Here is a 27334-nt window from a genome sequence, read left to right as displayed (position 1 = left end):
TGCAGTCCCAACTTCCCTGATCATACCTTATATTTTACGTTTCTTTTAAAGATTTCACTTTAACATTCATATTAATGTATATACAATACCATGCATTATATTGCTACTGAAGTGCACGTTTTTTTTTTCCCGAACTGTCCTCCCACCCCTCAGTTTATAATTTTCAAGAAATTTAAGTTTACTTTCAGTTGAGGTTCATTGCAGAATGCAATAAAAATAGTGTCCCCCAAAGGACTTATAAGCTTCTATTGATGTCAGTGGAATGTGATGTGGTGTCCCAAGGTCACAATGAGTGGCAGTGGGATTTGAATAGGCTTCCCTGGTTCTCGGCCCACTGCTGTGCCTAATCAGGACATTCTAGAGAAGTTGCTGTAGGCACCGTGGTTAAAATATTGTAATGTTGCACACAAAGTTCAAGAAACTTAGGCTCTGGTGTCTATTTTTGTAATTGTTTTCATTGTGTGAAGAGTTGAGTGGTTAATGAACATCTTAGGAGCAGAATTTACAAGAGCATTTTTTTTCTCTCCAGGTACACGTTTTGGGAAGGAAATACATACAAGAAAGAAGCATGTTTGACGTGCAGCAGCTAATTCAGCAGATAATTTGCAAAGTGGTGATAACTGGTATGAGTTTTTCAGTTTCATTCTAAAGAACGTTTGAGGGAGAGGGGTTTAGTACAAGTTTTGGTGTAGGCATCTTTCTTCACAGAAAGGGTGGTGGTTGCTTTGGTATGACCACCTGGTGGAAGTGGTGGAGACAAATACAGTAACCGAATTCAGGGAAACCTGGTTACAGGCACAGAAGACTCCTAATTGATAAGATTGAAGGAGAGTATTGGCAGTAGAAAGGAAAATGGGCAAACTAGCTGGGCCTTATAGGCCTTATCCAAATCACTTTTTCCTGTGTTTTACAGAAATAAAATTTTGGAGTGAGCACGTTTTATAAACAAACTGGAAGTAAAATTGCATGAGTTGCAGACCTTTTTCCTTTCTCAAATAGTGAGTAGTTTGTTAAAACCACATTTTACTCTGAAATGTGAGAACTCCACCGCTGGGCCTGGGTAGAGGGAAATAGTTTTATGTATTTTTGGAAACAAACCCATGTGACTGATGGAAAGGGGCACCTCATCTTAAGCCCCTATTCCCTTGGATGTTCTTTAGATAATTGACATGTTAGGGAATGCATTTTCAGAATTAAAATGTTTATAGTCCTAGGTAGGCTCTGTATACTTAGTGTTCTTTTAATTAAGGGCTTCTTTTACAAAGCCACGCTAGCGTTTCCCATGCAGCAAATGAGGAAGCCCATGGGAATTGAATGGGCTTCCTCTCATTTGCCACACTGAGAGTCGGTAGCATAGCTTTGTAAAAGAGGCCCTAAGGAGTCTGTTTTTTATGTCATGGTTGTATTTTGTGCAGTTTCAGTTGCTTTTTATTTGTTCTTCATACAACATTTGATGTGACAAACAAATTCCCTGGAAAGTTTGATGTTAACCAGTAGAGGTATTCATGTTTTTCAACAGTGAGGAATTGGAAGCACCAGCAAATGTATGAGCTGAATTAAGGACAAATGTGAGTTTCCTTTACAGTCTCAGATTCCTTGTCATCAGCAGATGAATCCATTACGAATGGTTGTGTCCACCTACCAGCAGGGGGAGATAGCACTGAAAAACCATAGTGCCTCTTGGCCAGCTAGCTCCATCTGCCTCTCAGTATTCTCTATCTCCCCAGCAGGGTTGGACGCAGCTTATTCAGCTCCTTCAAAAATCTGCCTGGGGTGGCTCCTGGGCTTTTGCCAGTTATAGCAGGGTGTTGTGGCTATTGCAGTTTCACTTTAAAGGCACATAGGTTAGCCCTTTCCCTGCCTTACCCTTCCCCCCTTTGTGGATGCAGGCACATTGATTTGTCCTTTTCCTGCCTTTCCCACTCTCCTGGACCTCCGGAGTGCCTCTGTAGCTGTTGCCTCTAACTTTCCTCACAGCGTTAAAAAAAAAAAAATGTGACGTGCTTGTTAGCGCTGCGATTCTGAGGCTTCCTTCTGTCTGTGCAGTGAGACCGGAGCTCTGTGACTCGGTCTGGTGAGGTAAGAGAGTCTTGTAGCTCCTCCGGGAGGGCCCGCGATCGGGACGTTTTGGCGCGAATCCACCATTTTGAAATTTTCTGCCGTTTTCGGCGATGGTTGCGGAGGTTGTTAAGCGCTGTTCACGTTGTGGCAAGTGCAGATCCGCAGTGGGGCTCTGTAAATCATGCTCTTCAGATGTCAGGGCCGGCCCGAGCATGGCGAGCAAGGTTTCTTCCCACGCGGTGGAGCTGGCAGCGGGCGCCATCTTGGATGCGCCACATGGCTCGACCCCCGCAGGAGCGGAGGAGTATGAGGCCGGAGGGAAGCCTCGGATGGAGGCTACCAGAGGAGCTGCTTACCCCAGATTGGAACCAGGAGGCCAGGGTGAGCCTTTCTCCCCTGAGTTTGTGTTACTTTTACATAAAGCGTTCATGTTAAAAAGGGCTCTGCCACTGATGTCTGACTCTGTGTTGCTACCTGGTTCCGCTCCAGTGGAGACCGGCCCGGGATTGCCGTCAGGGTTTTTTCCCCAGACAGTTGGCCGCAAGACGGCGCAGAAGGGTAAATTCCCCTTCAGAGAGTGGCGCCCCCCCCCCCCCCCACCTGTGGTCGGGCTGTGTGGATTCTGAGGGGTCTGGCAGGCTTTCGTGGTCTGAAGAGCCAGAGGAAAGTGTAGGATTGCCACTGGATCTGGATGATCCCACTGCGGTTAGGATTTTCCACTGCGAGGAGCTGCCAGCGCTTATTTCTGATGCCTTACAGGCTCTCTATATTGAAGATCCTGTGATGGTCAAAGCCTCCTCTGGTAATCCGAAGGATGGCAAGTACTAAGAAGCCTGCTCGAGCCTTTTCCTTTGCATGACTTATTTCGGCTCAATGGGCTTGATCCTCTCAGTGAGGAGCGCTTGGCTGTGCCAAAAGTGGATGCCCTGGTCATGGCTGTGACGAAAAAGACTGCCCTCCCAGTAGAGGGAGGGGTCCGCACTGAAGGACATGCAGGACCGACGGCTGGAATCAGCAATCAAACGGTCCTTTGAGATTTCAGGCCTAGCCTTACGGGCATCTGTGTGCAGTTGTTATGCTGCTCGAGCCTGCCTCGCTTGGTTGCAACAGGCAGTGGAACAGCCCGGGGATGGAGCGGAGCCCCTTGCGGAGGTGGCACCACGGATGTAGTCGGCCTTGTCATTTTTGTCTGACGCCCTCTATGATCTGGTCAGAGCTTCGGCTAAACAGATGGCTGTGGCGGTGGCCGATCGCCCGCCTTCTATGGCTACGGCATTGGGCAGCTGACATGGCCTGTAAGCAAAGGTTGGTGGAGTTGCCCTTCCAGGGCCTTCTCCTATTTGGTGAGGAGTTGGAGAAAATTGTTAAAGGCCTGGGGGAAACTAAACCCAGCGCTTACCCGAGGATAGGCCGCGGCCTTCTTCCAAGGGTCAGGCGGTTCCTTCCTCTTCCAGACCTCGCTTCCGTGAAGCTAGAAGGTACCGCCCGGCGCGTTCTGCTGGGTTTACTTCTTGTGCCCGCTTTCAGCAGAGGAACTCCTTTCGCGCGAACAAACATTCCGCAGCGGCCGGCTCAAGGCCTGGAGTTCATAGGCGACCCTCTCAATGATGGTGCGCCGGCCCACTCCTCGATTCCTGCAGTTGGAGGACGTCTTTCCCTGTTTTCTCGAGGAATGGGTCAAGATTACCTCAGATCAGTGGGTTTTGAACCTGATCAGAGATGGCTACAGATTAGAATTCAATGCCCCGGTGAGAGACATGTTTGTGGAGTCCTGATGCGGCTCAGCCGTCAAACGGGTGGCGGTAGAGGAGACCTTGCAAGGCTTGTTGCACCTCGGGGTGTTGGTCCCTGTGCCTCCCGCCGAGATCGGCTATGGTCGTTACTCCATTTACTTTGTGGTGCCGCGAAAAGGAGGGTCTTTTCGGCCCATACTTGACTTAAAGGAAGTCAAGTCACTAAGAGTGCGGCATTTTTGCATGGAAGCCCTGCGCTCCGTCATGACGGCGGTACAGCCAGGAGAGTTTCTCACATCTCTGGACCTAAAAGAAGCTTACTTGCACATTCCTATTTGGCCCCCGCACCACCGGTTTTTCCGGTTTGCGATATTGGGAAAACATTTCCAGTTTCAGGCCTTTCCTTTTGGCCTCGCCACAGCTCCCCGAACCTTTTCCAAGGTAATGGTGGTAGTAACTGCCTTTCTCAGGCGAGAGGGTATCCGGGTTCTCCCGTACCTCGACGACTGGCTCATCAGAGCGGACTTGTAACAGCCAGAGTGGTCTCAGTACTTCAATCTCTGGGCTGGGTTGTCAATATACCCAAACGTCACCTGACCCCCCCCCCCCCCCCCCCTTCAATCTCTAGAATGTTTGGGGTTCCGGTTCGACACAGCCTCGGGGTTTGTCTTTCTACCCGAGCAAAGGCGGTGCAATCTTCAGAACCAGGTCCGGCTTGACCTATAATTCCCTGCATGTTCAAGTTGCAGCGTTAGCATGTTTCGGGGGAAGGTGGCTGGCCTCTCCTTGGCTGCTTATCAGGAGGTGGCACGGATTCTTAGAGGGGTGCTTCGGCTCCGTCCTCCCGTGCGGGCTCCGTGTCTGGCCGGGAACCTGGGGTTAGTTTTAAAGGCTCTTCAGTGTTCGCCCTTCGAGCCGCTTAGGCAAGCTTCGGAGAAGGATGTGAGCCTAAAGACGGTCTTTTTGGTGGCCATTACATCGGAGAGACGGGTGTCTGAGGTCCAGGTGCTGTCCTGTCGAGACCCATTTCTGCATTTGCACCTTCTAGATGTGCGAAGGGCTCTGTTGCAGGATCTGCGCATGTCAAATGCTTTCAGGACCTCTGATCACCTTTTTGTTTTGTTGCCAGGTCCTCGCAGAGGGTCTCCAGCGTCTAAAGCTACTGTGGCTTGTTGGCTCAAAGAAGCTATTTTTTTCAGCATATCTGCTGTCTGGCTGGCCTCCGCCTGAAGCCTTTAAGGCACATTCCACAAGAGCGATTTCCTCTTTGGGCTGAAACTGGAGCGCACTCCTCTTCAAGGGATATGCAGTTTCAAATTAAAAATTAATATTCTGTCTCTTAGGAGAAACCTGGTTCAGGGAGGATTACAACACTTAAAATAACAGTGGCAGATTATGAAGTAAAAATATAAACCATTAAATAATGTTACTAATTACCTGATGTATAATATTATGCACTGTTAAACTGTCCTTGCATTTTCTCCTTTCTCTTAATGTTTTTAAGTAGACTTTTCATCTCCTTAAACTTTTATTTTGGATAATTCTGTGAGGAGGCCCTGTTTGTGCTGCAGTCTGACAGGCCTTCTCAGCATGGATTGTCTTTTTATGATTCCTTTTTTTGTGAAATTGTCTCTGATAAAGTTGGCCAGCAGCTTGAGGTTTAGATTTAATTTTTGCAGATTTGCAACTTCATATTCCTTTGGATATGAAATGAAAGGATTATATAGGAAAATTGGTTAATTGCCTGCAAAACTACATGATGCTGAACAATTGGTGCTTAGAAACAGAGAAAATGATGGCAGATAAAGGCCAGATGTCCCATCCAGTCTGCCTATCCACTATCTTTTCTTCCCCCTGAGAGATCCCACATGCCTGTCCCACAGTTTTTTGAATTTGGATACAGTCCTTGCCTCCAGGAGGTCATTCCATGCATCTACCACCCTTTCCGTAAAGAAGTATTACCTTAGATTACTTTTGAGTCTATCCCCTTTCAACGTCATCTTATGCCCTTTCATTCTAGATCTTCCTTTCATTTGAAAGACACATGCATTTATTCTGTGAAGATATTTAAATGTCTCGATCTTATCTCCTCTCTCGTCTTTCTTCCAAAGTATAAGTATTGAGATCTCTCTCAACAGTCCAAACAACTCTAGGACTGGTTGGAGTGGAGGAGTAGCCTAGTAGTTAGTGCAGTGGACTTTGATCCTGGGGAACTGAGTTCGATTCTCACTGCAGCTCCTTGTGACTCTGGGCAAGTTACTTAACCCTCCATTGCCTCTGGTACAAAATAAGTACCTGAATATATGTAAACTGCTTTGAATGTAGTTGCAAAAAAAAAAAAAAACCCAGGCAGTATATCAAGTCCCATTTTCCTTTTAGTCCTTGGTTTCCCGATGTTCACCTTAACTGTGTTAGCGGGGACTGTACTCAAGTTGTCTTCCTGTATGATCTGTTTGCAGTATCCTCTTGAGGTCAGGGTTCTCCTTCACTTGTGATGGGAAATAACACCCTCTGTCACAGTGAGGAAAAAGGAAGAATGTATGTGGGAGAGATGGAGAAGTTTTAAATATTTTTAAATCAATTGTTTTTCATGTAAAACCTATTATTTGTGCCAATTTGAGCAAATATAGTAATTCCACATAATCTATTAATGAACTACTGCAGGGAAAGCAAGGACTTTTGCCGTTAACTCTCTATTTGTTAATCCCTACTCTGCTAATAATAAATTACAAAACAAAATCAGATTGCATTGAAATCAATGAGTTTGTTTATTGGATAGTACCATTAACAGGGCCACTCTGCCAGATTTGGACTCGCGTATTACCTTCAACTTCTGACTGTAATGGCAATAAAACAAAAAAAGAGCAGACATGAAAAGAGATTTGTTGACACAACAATATAGCACAAGTCAAGTGCCTGGATGATTTAGAAACCATTTATTTCTTCTTTCAAAATATAACCTGTAGGAATTGATTTTTATTTTATGCAGACACTATCCTATTTATCATTAGAAATTGCTTTCCATAGTAGGAAATTTGGGTAACCTGGTAATACTGTCATAAGTCAGTGCTATATATCTAGTAGACAAGGTTCAGACTACAAGATGTCTCTTCTAGTACAAGCAAATGGTGGCTGACCTGTGAGTATATTCTTTGTTTTTGCTTAATGTTGTGGAAAGTAGAACTTGGCAGCTGTACCTAGGAAAATGGCTGCTCTGTTTCTGAAACAGGGTGTGTTGAGAGAAGGATTAAGCAGCAGAGGCTTTCTCTCTAACTGCAAATTCACATACCCCAGTTCTGGCTGATCATCACAGCTAAATGCTGTCAGACAGGATTGATGTGTTTAATTAGCTCCAGCAATTAATTTTTGCTTTTTTATTTTTTTTATTTTTTGCTTGATAGACCAAATTGAGTGCAAGTCATTCAGCCAAGGACTGCTGTGCAGTATTTGGAAGGGGGTAGCCATGCTGAAATTGCTCTCCTGTCTTCATGTAATGTTTCCTATTTAAAATAAACTAAATAAAAATTAATAGTTTGAGCTAATTTGTTCTGTATAGGGTTATATTGTTGCAGCTAAGTGGTCAGAAATGACATAAAAATAAATACAGAGTGGTGTGAGAAACTGTTACACAGTGTTCGGGAGGAATCAAAAGTGTGCCTTAGCTAAAGAGCAGAATGTACATCCTGGGATCTCATTCTACTATTTGTGGTTTTCCTGGTGGTTGGGGTGCTAGGTTCTGTGCACTGCCACGTAGAAGGTCATTACTTAAGGGCGATATCTATCTGGCAGCTGGATTCAGAGCCCATGATTACTCAGATCTGGAAGGAGCCTTGGATATGGATCCCAACCTGAGATCATCATTACATTAAAAAAAACAAACAAACTAGACTTTTCATTATGTAGCTTCCTACTATTCCAGAACCTGTGGGATAGTTGAAGTGTGTCATTTATTGCTCGTTCCAAAAGTACAAAGACTGGGGGACACTTAAGGAAATTATATGGAAATACTTTAAATCAAATACAAGGAAATATTTTGTCACCCACGATAGTTAAGATCTGCAACTCTTTGGCCGGAGGATGTAGTAACAGCGGTTATTGTATCTAGGGTTTAAAAGAGGTTTGGACAAGTTCCTGGAGGGAAAAGGTCAATAGGCAGACATGGGGAAGCTACTACTTGGCCTGGGATTGGTAGCATGGAATGTTGCCACTGTTTAGGTTTCTGCAGGTACTTGTGACCTGGCTTGGTCACTGTTGGAAACAGGATACTGGGCTAGATGGACCATTGGTCTGACCCAGTATGGCCCAACAGAGCATTCAGCTGCATCGCAATCTCATTTAGCCCAATTTGTCTTCTCCTAGAGGTCTATCTTTGCTTCTCCCTCCTTATCTGTCGTGGCCTTGGTCTGTTCAGAGGTGCCATCATTGAAGGAGCCGTTAGAGGAGAGAGATGACCCGACAGTACTATGGTTTTTCATAAAGAGGAACTCGATACTCTTATTTTTGAGGCAGTGGCAGTGCTTTCCATTGAGGAGCCTTCTGCATCAGGAGTTCCTTCTTTGTTGATCATGAGTAGGCTTAGAGGTCTTTCTAAGTCCTTTCCGATGCATCCAGATATTCAAGACCTGATTACAGCAGAATGGTTTTCACTGGATGTGGGGCTGAGAGTAGGAAGAACCATGGTTCGCCTTTACCCATTGGTCCTGGAGGAGAAAAAAATTACATCTTCCCAGGGTGGACTCCCTTGTTACAGTAGTGATTAAGAAGACCACCTTGCTCGTTGGAAGGGAACATTGCCCTAAATGACCTGCAGGATAAGAAGCTAGAAGGCTGACTGAAATAAGCCTTTGATGTGGCCTCTTTGGGGCCTTCAAGCAACAGAGTGCGAGCTCGTTCATGGTTTAGAGCATGGCTGAAATGAAATTGGCAGGCTGCAGTGTTCAATCCAGCTGGAAGCAAGATTGACCGCCCACAGTATGTCTTTGGTTGTCACTGCACATTGGCCATTCTGATTGCAACATTGTGCAGCAGATAGTGTTAAAGGCATGTCTTGTTAAATTGCCCTTTCGGGACAAGTGGCTATTTTGAGAAGATCTCAGTAACTTGGTGAAAGAGCTGGGTGAAAGTAAGCCATGACGGTTGCTGGAGAATAAGCAAAAAGCCTCTGTCCATCTTCAGTGGGCTTTTGATCTCATTTTTGAAGTAGCAGATTTTACTGGCCTTTTGTCATCGGCAGTATGGTCAGAAGTTCCGCTTTCAAGCACGCAAATTTTCCTTTCAGTCAGCTAGAGTGCCTAATGCCTCCCGAGCTTTACAGTAATTTGAGGCTGGTCTATTCTGCTGAATGTGCAGCCATAAAAGCAAACAGGATGGTAGGAATTATTAGGAAAGGGATGGTAAATAAGACCAAGAATATTATAGTGCCTCTGTTTGCTCCATGATGCGACCTCACCTGAGTATTGCATTCAGTTCTGGTCGCCGTGTCTCAAAAAAGATATAGCGGAATTAGAAAGGGTTCATAGAAGAGCGACCAAAATAATAATGGGGATGGAACTCCTCTCATATGAAGAGAGGCTAAAGAGGATGGGGCTCTTCTGCTTGGAAAAGGTTGGATGCAGGGAGATATGATTGAGGTCTACAAAATCCTGAATTTATTTATTTTTTGTTACATTTATATCCCACATTTACCCACCTGTTTTTAGGCTCAGTGTGGCTTACATAGTACCGGAGAGGTGTTAGACTCCGGTGTAAACAAATACAAAGTGATGTGGTAAGATAAAGTTCATGTGGCCCAGTCATACTAGGGAATCGTACAATGGAAGAGTTGTGTTATGTCCATTACGTTCTTTAGTTTTGTTGTGTTGCAGAGATCAGGCATTTATATTGGATCGGTAGGGTATGCCTTTTTAAACAGGTTAGTTTTTGGTGTTTTCCGGAAGTTTATTTGGTCGTTCGTAGTTTAAGGCTTTTGGTAATGCGTTCCATAGTTGCGTGCTTATGTAGGAAAAACAGTCATTTGTGGAGCGCATGATCTGGTACGGGAGGTAACGGTCCGTGGGCCGCTTGACAACAGTGATCATAACATGATCGCCTTTGAAATTTGCTTTCAAAAAGGTAAACATAGGAAGTCAAATGTGTTAGCGTTTAACTTTAAAAAAGGAAGCTATGATAAAATGAGAAGAACGGTTAAAAAAAAAAAAACTTAGAGGAGCGACTGAGAGGGTTAGAAACCTACAACAGGCGTGGATGCTGTTCAAAAACACCGTCCTGGAGGCCCGGGCCAAACATATTCCACGTATCCGAAAAGGAGGACGGAAAACTAAACTACAGCCGGCGTGGTTAAAAAAAATGAGGTAAAGGAGGCTGTTGGCGCTAAAAAGGAATCCTTCAGAAAACGGAAGAAGGAACCGAATGAGAAATTAAGAGCGGCATAAGGAGTGTCAAGTCAGATGCAAAGTGCTGATAGGCAAAGAGGGATTTTGAAAGAAAGATAGCGCTAGAGGCGAAAACTAATAGTAAACATTTTTTAGATACATTAAAAGCAGGAAGCCGGCAAAAGAATTGGTTGGCCCGCTGGATGACCAGGGTATAAAAGGGGCGATCAAGGAAGACAAATAGCAGAAAAACTAAATGAGTTCTTTGCCGCGGTCTTCACCGAGGAAGATTTGGGAGGGATACGGGTACTGGACAGGGTATTCAAGGCTGACGAGTCGGAAAAACTTAATGAAATATCTGTAAACCTGGAAGACGTAATGGAGCAGTTCTGCAAACTGAAGAGTAGCAAATCTCCTGGACCGGATGGCATTCATCCCAGGGTACTGAGCCGGCAGAGCTACTGTTAAGTGATTTGTAATTTATCATTAAAATCGAGTATGGTACCGGAAGATTAGAGGGTGGCCAATGTAACGCCGATATTTTAAAAAAGGTTTCAGAGGAGATCCGGGAAATTATAGACCGGTGAGTCTGACTTCGGTGCTGGGCAAAATGGTAAGAGACTATTATCAAGAAGAAAATTACAGAGCACATTCAAAAGCATGGACTAATGGGACAAAGTCAGCATGGATTTAGTGAAGGGAAGTCTTGCCTCACCAATCTGCTACATTTCTTTGAAGCGGTAAACAAACGTGGACAAAGGTGAGCCGGTTGATATTGTGTATCTAGCTTTTCAGAAGACGTTTGATAAAGTCCCTCATGAAAGACTACAGAGGAAATTAGAGGGACATGGGATCGGAGGTAGTGTCTTACTTAAAAACTGGTTAAAAGAAAACAGAGAGTAGGGTTAAAAGGTCATTCCTTGTCATCAAGCAGATGAAGCCATTACGTATGGGTTGTGTCCATCAACCAGCAGGGGGAGATAGAGAGCACTCAACTTTTCACAGTGCCTCATGGCCAGCCAGCTCCACTGCCTCTTCAGTATTCTTTATCTCCCCAAGCAGGGTGGCTGCAGCTGCTTCGAATTCCAACAAAAATCTGCCTGGGGGTGGCTCCTGGCTTGCCAGTTGTTAGCCGGGGTGTTAGAGGCTATAGCAGCTTCACTTTGAAGGCACATAGATTAGCCCTTTCCCACTCGGTGGATGCAGGCACATTGGTTCGCCTTTCCCTGCCTTTCCCACTCATCTGAGCCTCCGGAGTTCTTATTACCTCTGCTTTCCTCACAGCGTTAAAAAAAAAAAAAAAAAATGGAACAGAGGTTTTTCCTTTGATTCTTCTATGGGACCGGAGCTGTGATACTCGGTCCAGTGAGGTAAGAGTGTTTTCTAACTCCACCGGGGTGGGCCCGCAATTAAGGCGTTGTTGGCGCGAAACCGCCATTTAGAATTTTCCCGCCGTTTTCGGCGATGGCTGCAGAGAATGTAAAGCGCTGTTCCATATCATCATGCTGATCATCCATAGACTGGTGGGTTGTGTCCATCTACCAGCAGGTGGAGATAGAGAGCAATCCTTTTGCCTCCCTATATGTGGTCATGTGCTGCCGGAAACTCCCCAGTATGTTCTCTATCTCAGCAGGTGGTGGTCACACACAGCAGCAGCTCTGGCTAGGCCTCCAAGCCTAATTTTAGGTTTTGTTGAGTGCCTGGGTTGAGGGCTCTTCTTGAGCAAGTGCAACCTGGTGGCGCCAGGTCCCTCCTTTTCTCCCCCCCTCCTGCTGGCTCCGTTAAAAAAAAAAAAAAAATTTGGACGTCCTTAAGGGCGTTTATTTTCGACGTTTATTTAAATGTTTATTGCAGCTACTCACTGGGACACCAGGTCGTTACAGCTCGGAGCGAGAAGCAGGTAATTTTTACCTTTTTATAGCGGGCAGGGGGTTCCCCGATTGATCTCCACGTGGCCTATGGCGTCGGAGGGCGAGGGCGCGAAGAATCGCTCCCCGGACCGCGTGTGCGCTTCTAGCGGGGATGCGGGGGTTTTAAAGTCTGATTCGCCCTTGTTGGGTGAGTTTGGAGGCCGGTCAGTGTCCCGGGTCTTCCTCCGGCGGCGGCGGTTTTTTTCCTTCCGCCATAAACGCCCATCCCCCGCTGCTCGCCTCCGCCATCTTGGCCGGCCACTCTGCTCGGACGGCTTCTTCTTGGGCCGCCCTTGAGCTGGGAGACGTTCATGCCATGGCCGCCCTTGATTTGGGCGACGGCAAAAAAGCGGCTAAAGTTAAGCGCCGTTCTTCCCGCGCGGCTCCTTTGCGGAGTGTCGCGCCGGACGTCATCTTGGATGCGCAGCATGTGGCTCCCCCGCTCTTGCGAGCGCCGGTTGAGGGTGCGTCTAGGGCTGTGGCCCAGGCTGCTGAAATACACAGTCTGGGGGGTTTCTCCCCCGAGTTTATTTTGCTGCTGCATCAGGCTTTCCTTATGCAAAACGCTGCCCCTTCTCCCTTGTCCGATAACGGGGTTGAGGCCCCCGGAAGTAACGCCCTCGGGTGGATTCCCAGGCCTTAGAGGACGCTGTTTCCTCTGATGTAGATGAGGGCAGCGTATCTGTTCTCCCAACGGTCCTTTGGGGATTCCTTGGAGGAGACGGATTCCCGCTCGGATGGAGCGGATGACCCCTCTGCAGCGCGGATCTTTCGCTCAGAGGATTTGCCCAACCTGTTACTGCAGGCCATGAGCATTTTGAAGATTTCCTCGCCAGAGGACGTCTCTCCCTCAGCCCCTGTTGGCTCTGCCATTATGCTGGGACGAAGCGCCCGCCTAGAACCTTCCACGTGCATGATGCCATGCACACCTTAATTTCGGCTCAATGGGATGTCCCGGAAGCGAGCCTCAAAGTGGCTAGGGCTATGTCCCGCCTCTATCCTTTGCCTGAAAGTGAACGTGAGGCCTTTCTTTGGCCTACCGTGGATTCTTTAATCACTGCGGTGACTAAGAAGACGGCGTTGCCGGTGGAAGGTGGCACGGCCCTAAAGGACTCCCAAGACAGAAGATTGGAAGCGGCTTTAAGGTCGTCCTTCGAGGCGGCTGCCTTAAGTTTGCAGGCCTCAGTTTGTGGCTCCTATGTGGCCAGGGCGTGCCTGACGATGGTGCAGCGGGCTTCCCCCTTGGATCCTTCCTTGAGGGCTGACTGGCCGGCCCTGGAATCGGGCTTGGCTTATTTGGCAGACATTGTATGATGTCTTGAGAGCCTCGGCTAAAGGCATGGCTCAGACAGTCTCTGCGCGGCGCTGGCTTTGGCTGAAACATTGATCTGCGGACCATGCCTCTAAGTCCCGCCTGGCTAAGTTGCCTTTTAAGGGCAAGCTGCTCTTTGGGGTCGAGCTGGACAAAATCGTGACCAATCTCGGCACGTCTAAGGGCAAGAGGTTACCAGAGGTCAGGGCTCGGGCCAGTGCTCGCCCTGGTATCTCTAGAGGACGGTTTCAAGAAGCCCGTCGGTACCGCCCGGGCAAGTCGGGCTCCTCTGCCCCCTCTTCCTTCAAAAGGAACTTCTCCCCCAAGCAGCATTCCTTTCGCAGAGACCGCCGTCCTGGAGGTACGCACTCCGGTCCTCCCCCAGGGTCTCGTACCCAATGACGGGGTCCTGGTCCATGGCCCAGTGCAGATTGGAGGACGCCTGTCCTCGTTTCTGGGCGAGTGGACCAAAGTAACTTCAGACGCTTGGGTGCTGGAAGTCATCAGAGACGGCTACAAGTTAGAGTTCTGCCGACCCTTAAGAGACGGGTTTGTACTCTCTCCCTGCAAGTCTCCAGTCAAAGCTGTGGCAGTGCAGCAGACTTTGGACAACCTGATCCGCCTGGGTGCGGTCGTTCCGGTGCCAGAACATCAGACTGGCAAGGGACGTTACTCCATTTACTTTGTGGTACCAAAGAAAGGAGGTTCTGTCCGGCCTATCCTCGACCTCAAGGGGTCAATCGGGCCTTGAAAGTGCGGCACTTTCGCATGGAGACTCTCCGCTCTGTTATAGCGGCAGTGAAGGCAGGAGAGTTCTTGGCTTCCTTGGACATCAAGGAAGCGTATCTGCATATTCCCATCTGGCCTCCTCATCAACGCTTTCTGCGTTTTGCAGTCCTGGGCCGACACTTCCAGTTCAGAGCCCTCCCTTTCGGGTTGGCTACTGCTCCGCGGACCTTCTCCAAAGTAATGGTGGTCATCGCGGCCTTCCTGCGAAAGGAAGGAGTACAAGTCCATCCTTATCTGGACGACTGGTTGATCCGAGCCCCCTCTTATGCAGAGTGCGGCAAAGCTGTGGACCGGGTGGTTGCTCTTTTGAGCTCCCTGGGGTGGATCATCAACTGGGAGAAGAGCCTGCTGCGCCCGACTCAGTCCCTGGAGTATCTGGGAGTTCGATTCGACACCCAAGTGGGCAGAGTATTCCTGCCAGACAATCGGATTGTCAAGCTTCAGGCTCAGGTGGACCAGTTCCTAGTAGCCTCTCCTCTTCGGGCTTGGGACTATGTGCAGCTGTTGGGCTCTATGACAGCCACGATGGAAGTAGTGCCCTGGGCCAGGGCTCATATGAGACCACTGCAACACTCTCTGCTGCAGCGCTGGACTCCGATGTCGGAGGATTATGCTGTGGGCCTTCCCTTGGACCCAGCAGTGCGCAAGGCGCTGAGCTGGTGGATGCAGACAGACAAGTTTGTCTGCAGGAATGCCTCTGGTGACCCCGGAGTGGATTGTCGTCACGACGGACGCCTCTTTGTCGGGCTGGGGAGCCCACTGCTTGGGAAGGACAGCGCAGGGGCTCTGGTCTCCTGCAGAGGCAAATTGGTCTATCAACCTCCTGGAACTCAGAGCCATTCGGTTGGCGCTTTTGGAGTTCATCCCGGTACTGGCGTTGAAGCCAGTACGGGTCCTGTCGGACAATGCCACGGCTGTGGCCTATGTCAACCGCCAGGGAGGTACCAAGAGCACCCCTCTAGCCAAGGAGGCCATGAATCTATGCCAGTGGGCGGAAGCGAACCTGGAACAGCTGTCAGCGGCCCACATTGCCGGAGTCATGAATGTCAAGGCGGACTTTCTCAGTCGCCATACCTTGGAGCCCGGAGAGTGGCAGCTATCTGCTCAGGCGTTCTTGGACATCACGAAGCGCTGGGGCCAGCCGAGCCTAGATCTGATGGCGTCATCGGCCAATTGCCAAGTGCCCGCGCTTTTTCAGCAGAGGACGGGACCCTCGATCCCTGGGAGTAGATGCTCTTCTCCAACAGTGGCCGACACAAGAGCTTCTCTATGTGTTCCCGCCCTGGCCCATGTTGGGCAGGGTGCTAGACCGGGTGGCAAAGCATCTGGGCCGGATAATCCTGGTGGGTCCGGACTGGCCCAGACGTCCCTGGTATGCGGACTTGATCAGGCTCTCAGTCGACGATCCTCTGCGGCTGCCAGTGGAGCAGGGCCTGTTACATCAGGGTCCCGTGGTGATGGAGGATCCCCTCCCCTTTGGTCTTACGGCCTGGCTATTGAGCGGCAGCGTCTGAGAAAGAAGGGCTTCTCAGACAAGGTCATCGCCACTATGCTGAGAGCGAGGAAACGCTCTACTTCTACTGCTTACGCCAGGGTTTGGCGTATCTTTGCAGCGTGGTGTGAAGCAGGCTCACTTTCTCCCTTCTCTGCTCCAATTTCTTCAGTGTTGGCGTTCCTGCAAGAAGGTCTGGAGAAAGGCCTGTCGCTCAGTTCCCTTAAAGTCCAGGTAGCGGCTCTGGCTTGCTTCAGGGGCCGCCTGAAGGGTGTTTCCCTGGCTTCGCAGCCAGATGTGGTGCGCTTTCTCAAGGGAGTTAATCACCTGCGCCCTCCTCTGCACTCAGTGGTGCCTGCGTGGAATCTCAACCTGGTGCTAAGAGCATTGCAGAAGCCGCCTTTTGAACCCTTGTCGAGGGCATCTCTGAAAGACCTGACGTTGAAAGCAGTCTTTTGGTGGCTATCACTTCAGCCAGAAGAGTTTCCGAGCTCCAGGCGCTCCCATGTAGAGAGCCTTTTCTGCAGTTCACTGAGGCAGGAGTGACTATTCGCACAGTGCCTTCCTTCCTGCCCAAGATTTTCTCGCTTCCATGTGAATCAGCAGCTCTGTCTCCCTTCCTTTCGTAGGGAGGACTACCCAGAGGAATACTCTGCTCTCAAATTTCTGGATGTGAGATGTGTCATCATCAGATACTTGGAAGTGACCAATGATTTCCGGAAATCGGATCATCTGTTTGTCCTGTTTGCAGGTCCTCGTAAGGGTCTGCAGGCTGCTAAGCCTACAGTGGCAAGATGGGTCAAGGAAGCCATTGCAGCGGCTTATGTGGCCGCGGGGAAGGTGCCGCCTATCCAGCTGAAGGCTCACTCCACTAGAGCTCAGGCGGCCTCAATGGCAGAGGCCGGGTCCGTCTCCTTGGAAGAGATTTGCAAGGCGGCAACTTGGGCTTCGGCCCATACCTTCTCCAGGCATTACCGCTTGACTGTGGCTGCTCGGGCGGAGGCCCGGTTTGGAGCTTCAGTGTTGCGGTCAGGGATTTCAATGTCCCGCCCTGGGTGAGTACTGCTTCGGTACATCCCACCAGTCTATGATTGATCAGCATGATGATATGGAAGGTAAAATTATGTATCATACCTGATAATTTTCTTTCCATTAATCATAGCTGATCAATCCATAGCCCCTCCCAGATATCTGTACTGTTTATATTCTGGTTGCATTTCAGGTTCAAGTTTAGTCTTCAGTTCCTGTTCAGGAGGACTTCGTGTTCAAGTTTTTCAATGAATTCTTCAAGAGTTGAGACGAATTTGTGTTACAGTGAGCTGCTGCATTCCTCTCCCCTCCGTTTTACGGGGCTGGATTGAGACTTAAATTCTGCCGGCGCTCCCTCCCGCTTCGTGCGGCAGTAGGGCAGTTTTGTACCCCTCCCGCTTCGGCGGTGTTAGGGTCAGTCAGCTCCTCCCGCGGTTGCGGGATAAGCCAGATCCCCCCCGCATCGGCGGGTGTGGTGTCCCTCCCCCGCTCCGCGGGGATGAGCTGGACGGATTCCCTCCCCCACTTGTGTGGGGATGAGCTGGGTTAATTCCCCGCCCCCGTTTCGGCGGTGGTGAGCTGGGCAGAGTGTCCCTTCGTGGGTGTAATTCTCTAAGTGCTGAGTCCTGCGGATGGAGCTTGGATATTGACATACTGAGGAGTTTCCGGCAGCACATGACCACATATAGGGAGGCAAAAGGATTGCTCTCTATCTCCACCTGCTGGTAGATGGACACAACCCACCAGTCTATGGATTGATCAGCTATGATTAATGGAAAGAAAATTATCAGGTATGATACATAATTTTACCTTCCCGGTGTGGCAAGCGCAAATCAGCAGCAGGGCTCTGTAAATCGTGCTGTACAGATGTAAGAGCCGGCCTGAGCATGGCGAGCGGCGATACTTCCCGCTCAGAGCTGGCAGCGGACGCCATTTTGAATTCTCCGCATGGTGCGGCCTCCGTAGAGACGGAGAGCCCTGAGCGCGGGGGGGGGGGGGGGGGGGAGGAGACACACACCTCAAATTGAGGCTATTCAGGGAGTGGCTAGCCCCGGACGGGATCTGGGTGCCCAGGGCGAGTTTTTCTCTTCTGATTTTGAGTTATTTTTGCATAAAGCATACATGCTGAAAAGAGCTCTCCCTCAAGGGTCGTCTGAGGGCGCCTTCTATTGTCTTCCCCCCCCCCCCCCCCCCCCGGTGAATTCTGGCCTGGGACTGCCCGCTGAGGCTATTTTCCCTGATAATTGGCATAAAGAAATGCGTAGATTTGTGGTGCACCTCCTCCCCCCCCCCCTCCCCCCCATGTTCGGCCTGTGTGGATTCGGAGAGTTCTGGCAGGCCTTCGTGGTCTGAGGAGCTAGAGTCAGGTGCAGAATTAGCACAGGATCTGGATGATCCCTCCGCAGTGAGGATTTTCCACCGTGATGAGCTGCCAGTGCTTATTTCAGATGCCCTACAGGTCCTTTCTGTTGAAGAGCCTGACAGTGGCATGGCCTCCTCTGTGAATCCTAGGATGGCTAGTACCAAAAAGCCTGTTCGAGCCTTTCCTTTGCATGACTCCATCCAAGAGCTTATTTCCGCTCAGTGGGCTGACTCCGAGGGACCTTTGAAAGTTTCCAGGGCTATGGGGCAATTATACCCTCTGCGTGAGGAGCATTTGGCTCGCTTTGCAATGCCTAAAGTGGATGCCCTGGTCACGGCTGTGACAAAGAGAACTACCCTCCCTGTTGAAGGAGGAGTTGCCCTGAAGGATATACAATACCGTAGGCTGGAAGCAGCACTTAAACGGCCCTTTGAAATTGCAGGTCTTACTGTTCGGGCATCTGCATGCAGTTGTTATGCTGCTAGAGCCTGCCTGGCGTGGTTGCAACAGGCAGTGGAACAGCCCGGAGATGGAGCAGAGCCCTTCTCGGATGTGGCTCCGCGGCTGGAGTCGGCCTTGTCCTTTTTGGCTGATGCCCTTTATGATATTGTCAGAGCTTCGGCTAAACAAATGGCAGTAGCAGTGGCGGCTCACCGTCTTATTTGGCTACAACATTGGTCAGCGGACATGGCCTCTAAGCAAAGGTTGGTGAAGTTGCCCTTTCAAGGCCTTCTCCTATTTGGTGAGGAGTTGAAAAAAAAATTGTTAAAGGCCTGGGAGATCCTAAACCCCAGCGCTTGCCCGAAGATAGGCCGAGGCCTTCCTCCAAGGGCCAGGCGGTCCACTCCTCTTATAGACCTTGCTTCCGTGAAGCTAGAAGGTACCGCCCGGGGTGTTCTGCTGGGTTCACTTCTCGTGCCTGTTTTTCAGCAGAGGAACTCCTTTCGCTCGGACAAGCGTTCCGCAGCCATCGGCTCTAGGCCTGGAGTTCAGGGGCGACCCTCTCAATGATGGTCCGCCAGCCCCCTCCTCGCTTCCTGTCATCGGAGGACGTCTTTCCCTCTTTGCCGAGGAGTGGGTCAGTATTTCCTCAGATCAGTGGGTTCTGGACCTGATCAGAGATGGCTACAGAATAGAATTCTACGCCCCAGTAAGAGACGTGTTTGTGGAGTCCCGATGCGGTTCTGCCGCCAAACGGGCGGCGGTAGAGGAGACTTTGCAAGGTCTGATTCAGTTAGGGGCCCTGTCCCCGGTACTTCCCGCCGAACACGGCTACGGCCGATACTCCATCTACTTTGTGGTGCCGTGAAAAGATGGGTCTTTTTGCCCTATTCTGGACTTAAAAGAATTAAGTCCCTGAGAGTGCGGCATTTCCACATGGAAACCCTGCGCTCCGTCATTGCTGCGGTACAGCCAGGAGAGTTTTTCACGTCTCTAGACGTGAAAGAAGCTTACTTGCACATACCAATTTTGGCCCCCGCACCAGAAGTTTCTGAGGTTTGCGGTGTTGGGAAAACATTTCCAGTTCCAGGCCTTGCCTTTTGGCCTCGCCACAGCTCCCCGAACCTTTTCGAAGGTAATGGTGGTAGTAGCTGCTTTGCTCAGGCGAGAAGGTATCAGGGTTCACCCGTACCTAGACGACTGGCTCATCAGAGCAGACTCTGTAACAGAGAGCTATCAAACTACAGCCAGAGTGGTCTCAGTACTTCAATCTCTAGGCTGGGTCGTCAATATGGCCAAAAGTCACCTGACCCCCTCGCAATCTCTAGAATATTTGGGGGCCAGGTTCGACACAGACTCGGGCTATGTATACCTACCTGAGCTAAGGCGGTGCAAGCTTCAGAATCAGGTCCATCTGCTCCTGAGGATGCCCCGCTCGCAAACTTGGGACATTGTCCAGCTGCTGGGATCGATGACAGCCACATTGGAAGTGGTGCCCTGGGCGAGAGCGCACCTGAGACCTCTACAGTATTCCCTACCTCAAAGATGCTCTCCAGTTTCTCAGGATTATCAATGCAGACTTTCTTGGCTCCCTGCGGCCCCACTCAGCATGGAGTGGTGGCTCTCAGACAGCATGCTGCGGTGAGGAATGCCGCTGGCGCTCCCTGATTGGTGTCTAGTAGTGACAGATGCCAGCCTGAAGGGTAGTAGTGACAGATGCCAGCCTGAAGGGCTGGGGCGCACATTGCAAGGGGAAGCATGCCCAGGGTCTATGGACACCCAAGGAGTCGGAGTGGTCCATCAACCGCCTGGAGTTGAAAGCGGTGTTTCAGGCGCTTCTGGCCTTTTAAGTGACCCTGGAAGGATTGGCTGTCAGTGATGTCGGACAACACAACAGCAGTGGCCTACATAAATCGACAAGGCGGCACTCAGTGCAGAGCGCTGGCCGCGCAGGCCGAACAGATTTGCCACTGGGCCGAGCTGCATCTTCAGTTTCTGTCGGCAGCTCACATTGCAGGTCAGAGCAACGTGCAAGCCGATTATCTAAGCAGGCATCAGATCGATCCAGCAGAATGGGAACTAGCAGACGAAGCATTCCTGCAGAAATATGCCAAATGGGGCAAGCCCGTGATGGATCTTATGGCGACAAGTTCAAATTCCAAAGTCCCGTGCTTCTTGAGCAGACGGAGAGATCCTCGCTCGGCAGGGTTGGATGCCTTGACTCAGCCCTGGCCTCCGAGCCTACTATATGTGTTCCATCCGTGGCCCTTGATAGGGCGCGTGCTTCTGCGGATTCGGCTGCACCCAGGAGAAGTGGTCCTCATCGCCCCGGATTGGCCCAGGAGGCTTTGGTATGCGGACCTCCGACAGATGCTAGTGGAGGTTCCCCTACCTTTACCTCTGGTACCGAACCTGTTGTCACAGGGCCCGGTAGCCATGGAGGACGCCTGCCGCTTTGGTCTTATGGCATGGCGATTGAGAGGGCGCAATTGAGGGACAAAGGCTATTCAAACACAGTCATTTCCACTCTCCTGCAGGCCCGCAAGCGTTCCACTTCCATGGCTTATGCCAGGATTTGGCGCCAGTTTGAGTCTTGGTGTGCTTCAAAAGCGATCACACCCATGCGGGCTCCTGTCTTACCGATTCTGGACTTTTTGCAGGATGGTGTACAAATAGGCTTGGCCTATAATTCCCTACGGGTGCAAGTGGCAGCGTTGGCCTCCCTTCGTGGTAAGGTTGAAGGTGTGTCTTTAGCTGCTCATCCAGATGTGGCACAGTTTCTTAGTGGGGTGCTTCGGCTCAGGCCTCCCGTGCGAGCACCCTGTCCAGCTTGGAACCTGGGGCTAGTTTTGAAGGCCCTGCAGGCTTCTCCTTTTGAGCCGCTTCTGCGAGCATCGGAGAAAGATTTGACACTAAAGGCCATTTTTCTTGTGGCCATTACTTCGGCGAGACGGGTGTCAGAGCTCCAGGCGCTGTCCTGTGGAGACCCATTCCTGCAATTATCAGTCTGGGGTCACGGTTCGAACCGTGCCTTCCTTCATGCCTAAGGTGGTTTCAGTGTTTCACCTAAACATCCTATTTTCTTGCCCTCCTTTGATAAGGAGGAGTTTCCAGAATCTTTTGGGCAGTTGCATCTGTTGGATGTGCGCAGGACTCTGCTGCAGTATCTGCGAGTTACTATCTCTTTCAGGATCTATGATCATCTGTTTGTTTTGCTATCAGGTCCTCGCAGAGGGTCTCTAGCGTCTAAAGCCACTATTGCCCGCTGGCTCAAAGAAGCTATCTTTTCAGCTTATCTGCTTGCCGGCCGGTCTCCGCCTGTAGCCTTTAAGGCGCATTCTACCAGAGCGATTTCTTCCTCTTGGGCTGAAACTGGAGCACTCTCTCGTCAAGAGATATGCAGTGCAGCAACATGGGCTTCTAAGCTCTCTTTTGCCCGACATTACAGGCTGGATGTGGCTGCTAGGAGGGATGCGCGTTTTGGAGCACAAGTGTTAGCGCGTGGTGTGACCTGTTCCCACCCTATATAGGGATTGCTTTGTTACATCCCATACGTAATGGCTTCATCTGCTTGATGACAAGGAAGGGAAAATTAGGTTCTTACCTTGGTAATTTTCTTTCCTTTAGTCATAGCAGATGAAGCCATGAGCCCTCCCTGTATGATTGTCTGTATGCTGTGAATCTGTTTCAGGTTCTGTTCTTGTTTCCTGAAGTTCCTTCCTTGGGAGAAAGTTGGAAAACAGTCTTCAGGATTCATGTTCACTTATAGGAAGATGAGTCCATTCCCTCCAGTTTGTTTTGGAGGATGAGTTTATTCCCTCCGGGAGGTTGCGTGTATCCCCTCCAGTTATACAATAAGGAGGATGAGTTTATTCCCTCCAGGAGGATGTGTTCATTCCCTCCTTTTGAGTTCATGCCCTTGTTAAGGGGCCATCGTTCACTGTGAGGCAAGTTCATGTTATTCCCATTGCGGTTTGCCATACTGCTTTGGAAGCTTCAAATACTGAAGAGGCAGTGGAGCTGGCTGGCCATGAGGCACTGTGAAAAGTTGAGTGCTCTCTATCTCCCCCTGCTGGTTGATGGACACAACCCATACGTAATGGCTTCATCTGCTATGACTAAAGGAAAGAAAATTACCAAGGTAAGAACCCAATTTTCCCATATTCGCAATGGAGAAGTGTAGTTAGTGGGGTCCCTCAAGGATCTGTGCTGGAACCTCTGCTTTTTAACATATTCATAAATGACCTAGAGATGGGGGTAACTAGTGAGGTAATTAAATTTGCCGATGACAAAGTTATTTAAAGTCGTCAAATCGCGGGAAGATTGTGAAAAACTACAAAAGGACCTTACGAGACTGGGCATCTAAATGGCAGATGGCATTTAATGTGAACTAGTGCAAAGTGATGCATGTGGGAAAGAGGAACCCAAACTATAACTACGTCATGCAGGGTTCAGCGTTAGGAGTCACGGACCAAGAAAGAGATCTAGGTGTCATTGTTGATGATTATTATTATTAGTACATATCTCCTATAATAAAACGCACCCTCAACGTTCTGAAGTCTATGTGTGTGCGTCTGACATCAGACGCACGCACAGAAACTTCAACAGATGCTCAATCATGAAGCCACGCCCCGCAGCCGAGAACAGAACTTCGTATCCGTCAGCAGAGGTACGTGACGGCTTCAGGGGAGGTATTATCGGAGGAAAGGGTGGTGTCCACAGGGTCGCGGTAGGGGGGTCCAGGGAAAGATGAATGCTTCAGATTCCTTCTGCTCTGTTTTGAAGCTCCCTATTACACTCGCCGCAGCCGTCTCCCGTCCACCCTCCTCCCATGTGACCTCAGCGCAGCACTCATCCACCTTCACTAAAACAAATCAAGCAAAGCTGCAGGACGTTGACTAGACAAGAGTGGAAGTCAGCAAAGCAAGACAACGGTAAGCAAGGAAGCCCATCGGTTAATCTCTGTTTCCACTCCCCTATACAGCCGTCATTGGTATACACTCTAAAACAAGCAAACCTAGGAGCTGCTGCTTCACATTGTCGTATTTAAAGTGTTGTTCCATCTGAAACAAGTCTAAAGCTGGGGGGGGGGGGGAGGCACCCCCCTGGGACCCCCCTGCAACTGGGAGGGAGATTGGGAACCCCCCTGCAACTGGGAGGGAGGGAGGGCGGGTGAACCCTGCAACCGGGAAAAAGGGAGGGGGCACCCTACAAGTAGGAGACAGACCGGGCTGGGGGTGGGGTGCCACAATGGAACTGGGAGGGAGGGGGGACCCTGGCACATACTCTCATTCTCACAAACACACTCGCACCCAGTCTCACTCTCTCTCTGTCACACACACACTCGCACATTCACACTCTCACACACACTCTCTGAAACATACACACTCCTAGGAAAACCTTGCTAGCGCCCGTTTCCTTTCAAACCGAAACGGGCCTTTTTTACTAGTAAGTATATAAGCACTACCATACTGGGAAAAGACCAAGGGTCCATCAAGCCCAGCATCCTGTCTCCGACAGCGGCCAATCCAGGCTTCAAGAACCTGGCAACCCCCCCCCCTCCCCCCCAAAAAATATTTAATAATGTTCAGTGGACTTTTCCCTCAGGAATCTGTCCAAACCCCCTTTAAATTCCGTAAGGCCAGCTGCTGTCACTACATTCTCCGGCAATATAGACATAGTAACATAGTAGATGACGGCAGAAAAAGACCTGCACGGTCCATCCAGTCTGCCCAACAAGATAACTCATATTTGCTGCTTTTTGTGTATACCCTACTTTGATTTGTACCTGTGCTCTTCAGGGCACAGACCGTATAAGTGTGCCCAGCACAATCCCCGCCTCCCAACCACCGGCTCTGGCACAGACCGTATAAGTCTGCCCAGCACTATCCTCACCTCCCAACCACCAGCCCTGCCTCCCAACCATCGGCTCTGGCACAGACCGTACAAGTCTGTCCAGCACTATCCCCGCCTCCCAACCACCAGCCCCGCCTCCCGATCTTGACTAAGCTCCTGAGGATCCATTCTTTCGGCACAGGATTCCTTTATGCTTATCCCACGCATGTTTGAATTCCGTTACCGTTTTCATTTCCACCACCTTCCTGCGGGAGGGCATTCCAAGCAATCCACTACTCTTTCCGTGAAAAAATACTTCCTGACATTTTTCTTGTCTGCCCCCCTTCAATCTTATTTTATGTCCTCTCGTTCTACACCCTTCCCATCTCCGGAAAAGGTTCGTTTGCGGATTAATACCTTTCAAATATTTGAACGTCTGTATCATATCACCCCTGTTTCTCCTTTCCTCCAGAGTATACATGTTTAGTTCAGCAAGTCTCTCCTCATACGTCTTGTAATGCAAATCCCATTCCATTCTCGTAGCTTTTCTTTGCACCGCTTCAATTCTTTTTACATCCTTAACAAGATACGGCCTCCAAAACTGAACACAATACTCCAGGTGGGGCCTCACCAACGACTTATACAGGGTCATCAACACCCCCTTTCTTCTGCTGGTCACACCTCTCTCTATACAGCCTAAGAACCTTCTAGCTACGGCCACCGCCTTGTCACACTGTTTCGTCGCCTTCAAATCCTCAGATACTATCGCCCCAAGATCCCTCTCTCCGCCCGTACCTATCAGACTCTCCCTGTCTAACACATACGTCTCCCGTGGATTTCTATTCCCTAAGTGCATCACTTTGCATTTCTTCGCATTGAATTTTAATTGCCAACCTTAGACCATTCTTCTAGCTTCCTCAGATCCTTTTTTCATGTTTTCCACTCCCTCCCGGGTGTCCACTCTGTTACAGATCTTAGTATCATCCGCAAATAGGCAAACTTTACCTTCTAACCCTTCGGCAATGTCACTCACAAATATATTGAACAGAATCAGCCCCAGCACCGATCCCTGAGGCACTCCACTACTCACCTTTCCTTCCTCCGAGCGAATTCCATTCACCACCACCCTCTGGCGTCTGTCCGTCAACCAGTTCCTAATCCAGTTCACCACTTCAGGGTCCTATCTTCAGCCCCTCCAGTTTATTTAAGAGCCTCCTGTGGGGAACCGTGTCAAAAGCTTTGCTGAAATCTAAGTAGATTACGTCCATAGCTCGTCCCTGATTCAATTCTCCTGTCACCCAATCAAAGAACTCAATGAGATTCGTTTGGCACGATTTCCCTTTGGTAAAACCATGTTGTCTCGGATCTTGCAACTTATTGGCATCCAGAAAATTCACTATCCTTTCCTTCAGCATCGCTTCCATTACTTTTCCAATAACCGAAGTGAGGCTTACCGGCCTGTAGTTTCCAGCTTCTTCCCAATCACCACTTTTGTGAAGAGGGACCACCTCCGCCGTTCTCCAATCCCTCGGAACCTTTCCCGTCTGCAAGGATATATTAAACAAATCTTTAAGAGGACCCGCCAAAACCTCTCTGAGCTCCCTCAATATCCTGGGGTGGATCCTGTTCGGTCCCATGGCTTTGTCCACCTTTAGCTTTTCAAGTTGTTGATACACACTTTCTTACGTGAATGGTGCTCTATCCACTTCATTCTCAATTGTATTATTTCCAGTCCATCGCGGTCCTTCTCCAGGATTTTCCTCTGTGAAAACAGAACAAAAGTATCTATTTAGCAAATTTGCTTTTTCTTCTTCATTTTCCACATAGCGGTTCGCAGTATCTTTTAGTCTCACAATTCCCTTTTTAGTCATTCTCCTTTCACTAATATACCTGAAGAAATTTTTGTCACCCCTCCTTACATTTCTAGCCATTTGTTCTTCCGCTTACGCTTTTGCCAGTCGTATCTCTCTCTTGGCTTCTTTCATTTTCATCCGGTAATCCTCCATGTGTTCCTTTTCTTGAGTTTTTCTGTATTTCTGGAACGCCAACTCTTTATCCTTTATTTTGTCAGCCACTTGCTTGGAGAACCATATCAGTTTCCTTTTTCTCTTGCTTTTATTTACTTTCCTTACATAAAGGTTCGTGGCCCTATTTATAGCTTCTTTCAGCCTGGACCACGGTCCTTTCACTTCTCGTATTTCCTCCCAGCCCATCATCTCCTTCCTCAGGTATTCCCCCATTTTACTAAAGTCAGCACGCTTGAAATCCAGGACTTTGAGTTTTGAGTGGCCGCTCTCCACTTTAGCTGTTGTATCAAACCAAACCGTTTGATGGTCACTGCTGCCCAGGTGGGCACCCACTCGGATATTTGACACGCTATCCCCATTTGTGAGCACCAGATCCAGTGTCGCTCCCTCCCTCGTGGGTTCCAGAGTCTAACTACACGCTGAGTAAAGAAAAACTTTCTCCTATTTGTTTTAAATCTACCATATTCTAGCTTCATCTTGTGTCCCCTTGTTTTATTGTTGTTTGAAAGTGTAAACAAACGCTTCACATCACATTACATTTGTACCCCGCGCTTTCCCACACATGGCAGGCTCAATGCGGCTTATATAATAACAATAAGAAGAATTACAAGTCGTAAGAAGAATATACAATTTGTAGTAAACGTAATATTAATGGGGTTAACGGATAAGTAAATTGAACAAAGGAATTAGGTGTATAAGTAAATTGAACATAGGGGGAATGAGGTGTAGAAGGAAATGGGCGTTATGAGGTGAGCGTAGGAGGATTGAGAGGAATAAATGGAGAGGAAAAGATTAGGGATAGCAATAAGGATAATGGGAAACAGGTGAATATATAATAATCGTTGGTAAGGATCATGTGGGCATGCTTTAGTTAGTTGAATCGTTAGGGTAGGCTTCCATAAATAGATGGGTCTTAAATGCTTTTCTGAAGGGCAAAAGGCCGTTGATTTTTCGGATTGGTCTTGGTAGAG

The 27334-nt window shown here is 49.2% G+C and overlaps 1 protein-coding gene across 2 annotated transcripts in view; it reads left to right on the top strand.

The window, feature by feature from the left end:
- The window catches only part of AFF4 (AF4/FMR2 family member 4), a 182391-nt gene that overhangs the window by 33547 nt on the left and 121510 nt on the right, over positions 1-27334 (top strand). For both annotated transcript variants that reach the window (XM_030212599.1, XM_030212598.1), the window contains exon 2: positions 530-623. The gene's annotated coding sequence lies outside the window, so the exon portion shown is untranslated. The remainder of the gene's footprint in view (positions 1-529; positions 624-27334) is intronic.

The sequence above is a fragment of the Microcaecilia unicolor genome, chromosome 8 (genome assembly GCF_901765095.1).
Source record: "Microcaecilia unicolor chromosome 8, aMicUni1.1, whole genome shotgun sequence".
Classification (NCBI taxonomy): Eukaryota; Metazoa; Chordata; class Amphibia; order Gymnophiona; family Siphonopidae; genus Microcaecilia; species Microcaecilia unicolor.
Note: the sequence above shows the minus strand (reverse complement) of the source record. Positions and strands in the feature narration are given on the sequence as shown.